Below are 7,695 nucleotides of genomic sequence, written 5' to 3'. Positions count from 1 at the left end.
TCACAGACTGAAACAGGCTCCAGGCTCTGAGGTGACAGTCAGTACACAGCCCGACGCGGGGCTCGAACCCACGAACCGCGAGATCATGACCTAAGCGAAAGTCGGACGCTCAACCGACTAAGCCACCCAGGCGCCCCTATAGCACTGTGGATCTTGAGGTCCAAGGGCAGTGATGCACACAAATCATTCTAACGTAAAGCTTTTTTTCTTACTAGAAGTGATTTTAGAACAAACGCCTAGAGCGTTCACTATCAAAACGAAATCTCTTGATAACTGCGATAGACACGCAATACATAAGTACACAACGAAGGCGTAGTCGTGAAACCCCTACCAAAGCCAGAAATGTACAGAAGTCCACGCGAACCGTGAATGCTGATGGGGCTGGGGACACTCACCGCCAGAGGGGACAAAAGGCAGGGGGCGGAGGAAGCAGTGCAAGGAGTTCATACCTTGAGTGAAGGGCCTGAGAGAGCTAGAAGGCGGCAGTCCTTGCTTGGCTTCGCGTGGGGTGGGCCGGGCGCCCCAGGGCTCGCGCCACTGGCCCAAATCGGCTCCAGCCCCCCGTAGCCCGACCCCAGGTGACCCTCACTCCCTCGGCGAGGTTCCCAGACACAACAGTCTGGAAATTCAAATTTGACGAGACCGCGCTACAGCCAGCCCCGGATTGGCGCGCTCGCAATTGCGTCACCGTGCGACTCAAGAAAACCGGGGGTGGCCCCGTACCGCGTGAGCAACGCGGTCTCCACAAGTGGGTAACCCCAAGCTGCCACGAGCACCGAGAACACCGCTCTGGTCTTCGGCGGAATTCTTTTAGTTTACAGAAGGCGCGCGCCCCCAGCGCTGTCCGCCACTCCTCCCGTTATGCACTGCGGCAGGAAAGCTTACGTCAGACGTCGGCTGCGTTCTGTAGCGCTACTGCGGTTTATTACGTTTGGCCTTTCTCGGCTACCGTCCTACCCTCCTGGTTTGGTAGCAGGTGGTCACTGTTGCCTACTTGTCTGAAAAAACTGCTTGCCGAATACGTTTTAGCCTTCCCTGGCTGCCTGATATTTGAGAACGAGAAAGAGCGTTTTGCACTTGAGAGGATAATATACTGAATACAAAGTTAGACTTGGAATGGGATGTTTAGTTTGAGCTATTTCCCCAAGAAGTGTGATGGTTTCTGAACCCGAACTTATCGAATCCCAAAAGTTTTAATCTTGGCGACTCAGAGTTGCAAAGCAGTTTGTGACCATGGCACTTATACGCTGAGCCCTGCCCTAGATTGCACCCAGCGATTCTGTACTCTAACCACCGCGGAGTATTGTGCATCTTGCGTCTCCTCGCTCTGGCAAAAAGTATTCACTGGAAGCATCGAGCAGGGCGCCTTGTTTCAGAATTGGGGGCGGAGAAGGAGGAGCCAGAGCAGTAACAAATGTTTTCAGCCTTAAACCCCTTCCAGCTCAGATCCTGAATCTTCTCTCCATTAACTCCGCCCCCCTCGTCAACAAGTCAGAACCGGACAGGAGAGATTATGCCTCACCCAAGAAAATTCGTCAGCGTCCTAGAACCATATTTCGCATTTCTCTGTTAGCCCTCGACTGAAATGGTTATAACGGATTAATTTTTAAAGTGACTTTTGCAGTCCCCTCGTCTAAATCCTGTATCCACTAAGTCTTGTACACACCGAATATTCAGAATCCGAAATATAAATTTAAAACGTGCAAATGAGTGCAAGTAAGAAGAAACCAGTTGTGAGGAGAGGAAAGCAGATCTACATGGATAAAATGAAGTTTCTGTCTGTGCAGCATGATGAGAAAATGGCTCGACATGAGTTTGTACCAGATTTCTGGGAAAAGCTATGCTTAAGATAACTGTTAAGTGACATGTATGAAAGTGTATGAAATGCACTTTGTGTGACAGTTTGAGGAGGTAGGCATTCATATTCCAAAACATCTGAAATACAAGTATGAGGGGTTTCTGTGCCTGATATGGAGATGGCCATGTCTCACACATTTCAGCCAGAATAGGAACCTTGAAATATTAGGAGTAGACACTCAGAAATATACACTTTCTTTTTTTTAATTAGTCATTTTTTTCACGTGAGAAGTAGCTAGTATATACCAGACTCGAGGGTGTACAGCAACAGGGATTTATATAAACATGACTAATGATTTTCCAAACAAAACTGGAAAAAACAGTTTGTGGATAACAAACTGTGCTGAGAAGGCATACAGGCCAAGTGACAATTTTCATCTGTCCATTGGGACATCAACATACTGCCCTGGATGGGCCCTCAAAGTTTCTGTCAGGAGAGGAGAGCTTCTCCAAGTCACAGTCAGCCACCTGGGATAACCTGTGCAGGCTTAAGTCTGTTATTCATGGAAACAAATGCAGACCCACTTAGGGTCCAAGGGACAGACATAGGAGGAAGGGAATGGAAACCACACGCTATGTGGGAGCTGCTGCCAGAGCATCTGGGTCTGCTTAGCCTGGAGGAATAGTCCCAGGACCATGGTAAGTTCCAGCAGGAAACAATTAATACAATTGACCATATGACATTTTGGGGATAATTAGAAGAAAGATACTTTTTCTTTAAGGCCAGTGATTCTCAACCAGGGGTGGTTTTGTGCACACCCCTTGTGGGGACATTTGGCAATGTCTGGAGACATGTAATTCATAAATGTCACAACTGAGAGGGGTGCTACTGGCATCTAGTGAGTAGAAGTCAGGAATGCTACTTAACATCCTACAATGTGCAGGACAGGCCCTCCATTACACAGAATTATCTAGTTTAAAATGGTGATAGGGGCGCCTGGGTGGCTTAGTCGGTTAAGCGTCCGACTTTCGCTTAGGTCATGATCTCGCGGTTCGTGGGTTCGGGCCCCGCGTCGGGCTCTTTGCTGACTGCCAGCTCGGAGCCTGGAGCCTGCTTCAGTCTGTGACTCCCTCTGTCTCTGACCCTCCCCTGCTCACGCTGTCTCTCCCTCTCTCTCTCTCTCTCTCTCCTAGAAATAAAGAAAACATTAAAAATTTTAAAAAAATAAAAAATAAAAATAAAATGGTGATAGAGCCAAGGGTTGAGAAATCCTTGTAAGATGTAGCCCTGAAACAGGATTTTAGACTCTTCTCACTCTCCCTCAGCTGTGTTCCCTTATGTAATGTGCAACTATGGAATCACTACTGCTGTGTCTGGGGCTGGAGGAGTGATGAGGATGCAGTCAAAAGAGACGTTATCCAGGCTTTGTGAGGGGAGGACCCTTCAGTGGAAAAAAACTGCCAGAGATTGCTATGTAATATAGACAATATTAACAATCATATCATTAAAAATTGTAATAAGTGCTATAAGGATATATCACATCAGATCCTGCAGGAAGCTGATGGTAAAATGGATTTAGCAGTACAAGGGATTTACTAGGAGATAATGCCTGTGAAGGTTTAAGGGAGAGTGAGGAGGATTGGGCCTGATAAATCTTCAGTCTTTGATTCAGATCTGACATTTGTGAAAGAAAAAGGGAGAAGAAAGTAGAATTGGACAGAGGGAGCCTAAGCTTGCGATGCAGATTTGACAAAGTATTGGCTAACCCAATAGGGAGACTTGGGGTAACCCATCAGAGGTGTCTTGGAATGGGCAGAAATGGGTGGATCTCAGAATCCATTATGGTGGAGGCTGCCTGGGAAGAAGATGGCCTTGACTCAAAGTCTTAAAAAACATTTTTTAGGGGTGTCTGGCTGGCTTATTTGGTAGAGGTTGTGACTCTTGAGCTCAGGATTGTGAATACAAGCCACTTTGGGTGTAGAAATTGCTCTAAAATATTTTTTAAAAATTTTTATTAATTTTTTGGATTGAGATATAATTGATGTATAGCATTATATTAGTGTCAGATGTACAACATAATGATTTGATATATGTTATTATTGCAAAATTGTCACAATATGTCTAGTTAACATCCATCCTCATACAGTTAGATTTTTTTTCTTGTCATGAGAACTTTTAGGATCTACTCTATTAGCATCTTTCAAATATAGATTAAGTATTATTAACTATAGTCACCATGCTGTACATTACATCCTTGGATTTATTTACCTTATAACTGGAAGTTTGTACTTTTTGACCACCTTCACCCATTTTACCCATTCCCACCCCTGCCTCTGGCAACCACCTATCTGTTCTCCATGTCTATGAGTTTGGTTTTATTTTGTTTTGTTTTTAGATTTCATGTTAAAATAAAATCATAGTGGCGCCTGGGTGGCTTAGTCGGTTTAGTGTCTTACTTTCGCTTAGTTCATGATCTTGTGGTTCGTGGGTTCTAGTCCCTTGTCTGGCTCTGTGCTGACTGCCACCTCAGAGCCTGGAGCCTGTTTCAGAGTCTGTGACTCCCTCTCTCTCTGACCCTCCCCTGCTCACGCTGTCTCTCTCTCTCTCTCTCCTAGAAATAAATAAAACATTAAAAAATTAAAAAAAAAAAACCCATATAGTTTTTGTGTTTCTCTGCCTGGCTATTTTACTTAGCATAATGCCCTCAAGGTCCATCCATGTTGTTGCACATGGCAGGATTTTCTTCTTTTATATGGATGAATAATATCATTTATATATATATGAATATGATCTTTATATGAATATGAATATGATACATATGCATCATCCATCAGTGGACACTTAGGTTGTTTCCATCTTGACTATTATTAATAATGATGCAGTAAACATGAGACTGCATATATCTTTTTGAGATAGTGATTTGATTTCCTTCAGATATATACCCAGTGGTACAATTACTGAATCATGTAGTAGTTTTATTTTAATTTTTGGAGCAATCTCTTTATTATTATTATTTTTTTGGTGACTGTACTAGTTTACAATTCCAACAGCAGTACACAGGTATTCCCCCTTTCTTCACATTGTTGCCAACACTTGTTATCTCTTGTTTTTAAATTTTTTTAAGTTTATTTATTTATTTGACAGAGAGAGAGAGAGAGAGTGAGCAAGGGAGCACAGTAGGGGAGGGGCAGAAAGAGAAAGAGAGAGAGAATCCTAAACAAGCTCTACTGTCAGTGCTGAGCCTGATGCAGGGCTTGAACTCACATACCATGAGATCATAACCTAAGTCAAGATCAAGAGTTGAATGCTTAACTGAGTAAGCCACCCAGGTGCCCCTCTTGTCTTTTTGATGATAGCCATTTTAACAGGTGTGAGGTGATATCTCACTGTGGTTTCGATTTGCATTGCCTTGAGGATTAGTGATGTTGAGTGTCTTTTCATGTACCTGTTAGCCATTTCTATGTCTTCTTTGGAAAAATGCCTATGTAGTCCCTCCACGCTTTTTAAAGTCAGATTATGGGGTTTTGCTTTGCTGTTGAGTTGTGTGAGTTCTTCATATATTTTAGATATTAATGCCTTATGAGGTTTATGATTTACAAATATTTTCTCCCATTCTGTAGGTTGCTTTTTCATTTTGTGGATGGCTTTCTTTGCTATGCAGAAGCTTTTTGGTTTGATGTAGTCTCACTTGTTTATTTTTGTTTTTGTTGCCTTTGCTTGTGGGGTTAAAGTTTCTATTTCTTGAAATATTGTTTCTTCACCATTCTTTTTCCTCTCCTTCTGGGCCTCCCATAATGAATATGTGGATATACTTGATGGTTTCTGTAGATATCTTAGGTTCTGCTTATTTTTCTTCATTCAATTTTGTTTATGCTCTTAAAACTGGCTACTTACAATTGGTCTCTTTCCAGGTTCACCCATTCTTTCTTCTGCCTTCACAAATATGCTATTGAAGACTTCTAGTGAATTTTTCATTTCAGTTGTTATACTTTTCAGCTTCAAAATTTATGTTTGATTCCTTCTTATAATTTCTATATCTTTATTGATATTTTCTGTTTGTTGAGAGATTATTCTTCTGGTTTCCTTTAGCTCTTTGTCTATAGTTTTCTTTAGCAATTTGAACAGTTGACTTAAAGTCTTTGTCTAGTAAGTCCAATATCTGTGACTCTTCAGGGATAATTTCTCTTATGAGTGGGCCATACTTGTTTCTTTACATGCTTTGCAACTTTTTGTTAGAAACTTGACATTTGAATGTTAAAGTGTGCTAACTATGGGGACACCAGGTGGCTCACTTGGTTAATGGTCTGAGTTAGGCTCAGATCATGACCTCACAGTTCATTAGTTCAAGCCCCACATCAGGCTCCATGCTTACAGTGCAGAGCCTGCTTTGGATTCTCTCTCTCTCCCTCTTTCTTTCTGCCCCTCCCCCATGCATGCTCTCTCTCTTTCTCTCTCTAAATGTAAATAAATACACTTTAAAAAAATGTGCTGACTCTGGTAACAGATTCTTCTCCCTCATCAGGATTTGGTTTTGTTGCTGGCTTTGGGCTCTAGCTGTTTACATGTTTAGAGATTTTTTTTGACACTATTTTTGTAAAGTTTGTATTTTGTAGTGTGTGGTCTCTGAAGTATCTGTTTCTTTAGCTTGTGTTTAGCTAGTGTTTGACAGAGATTTCCATGATCTCCAGGAGCTAGAATAGAATATAAAATAAATGTAAATTAAAATAAAATAAAATTTCATCAGAGGTGAAAGCTCAAGGTCTTCTCATGTCATTTCTGCTCGTGCATTCTGACCTAGGCCTGTACATATCTTTCTTTTTTTTTTTTTTTAATTGTTAAAACATTTTTTCTTTATCTATTACAAAATTACTTTAATGTAAATGTACATATCTTTCTAAATTATGCAGTATATGCAGGCATTTTTGAATGCCCCAGTTTTCCAAAGAAACTCTTTTCCAGCTTTTCCTTCCATGTTTTCAGTGCACCTGCTATTTACCTCAACAGTAATCTTTTGCCCCAGACAATGACATGTTGTTCATTTTTCTGACAGTTTTTTGAGGAATGTCCTCTGTATGGCCATTTTTCAGTGCTGACTGGCTTCCAACATAAGCAAATCAAAGGCAGGCCCCTTGCATCATTTTTTCTAGTAGCCCCCAGACAGGTTGGAACAGACAAACACAATTCTTTGAGAATGAAGTCTGTTCTGCTCTCTCTGGAAACAAAGACTGGGGTCCCATTCTTGGAATGTAAGATTCTGTCTTCAAGACTGCTCCCTATCCAGGAAGGAGAATTAGGAATGGCAGTTAAAAATACTTCTCATAAAAATTTTGCTACTACTTTTAAGTTGCCTCCTTTTTAATGTGGCTTTTTCTTGGTTGCTATAAACTTTTGACTATTTTCCAGGGTACTGCCAAAGCTGATTCTAACAAGTTGATTGTTTGATGTAAAAAAATAGACTCTTGGAATTACCTGTTTTGCCATTTTTGCTTGATCAAGCTTTTTGAGTAAAGAAAATTGTCTTGTAAAAAAGATGAAGAATGTCTCCTTTTATCAGATCCATTTGTTCTTCACATTTTAAGGGAATGAAATACAGAGCCATCTGTTTATGTTCTACATGATTTGTTTACCTTAGGGAGATAAAGCTTTTTCTTCCCTCAGGAGTTGAGGGTGTAGCAGTGTAGCAGTTGTTATATAAGCTCTCAGATTCATGATTTCAGGGCTCCTGAGAACCCCCTTTGTATATAGGTGTAGACATAACCATCTGGCTGTTATCACATCACTGCATACAGGGAAAATGGATCTTGGGACACTAATGTGGTTATTGTTCTAAGTAGTAATAGTAAGTCCTAATCTAGAAACCTCATGTTTGCTATTAGGACAAGTGAAATAAATATAGG

Source organism: Hyaena hyaena, unplaced genomic scaffold (assembly GCF_003009895.1).
Source record: "Hyaena hyaena isolate Hyena2069 unplaced genomic scaffold, ASM300989v1 scaffold_621, whole genome shotgun sequence".
NCBI classification, from domain to species: domain Eukaryota; kingdom Metazoa; phylum Chordata; class Mammalia; order Carnivora; family Hyaenidae; genus Hyaena; species Hyaena hyaena.
Note: the sequence above shows the minus strand (reverse complement) of the source record.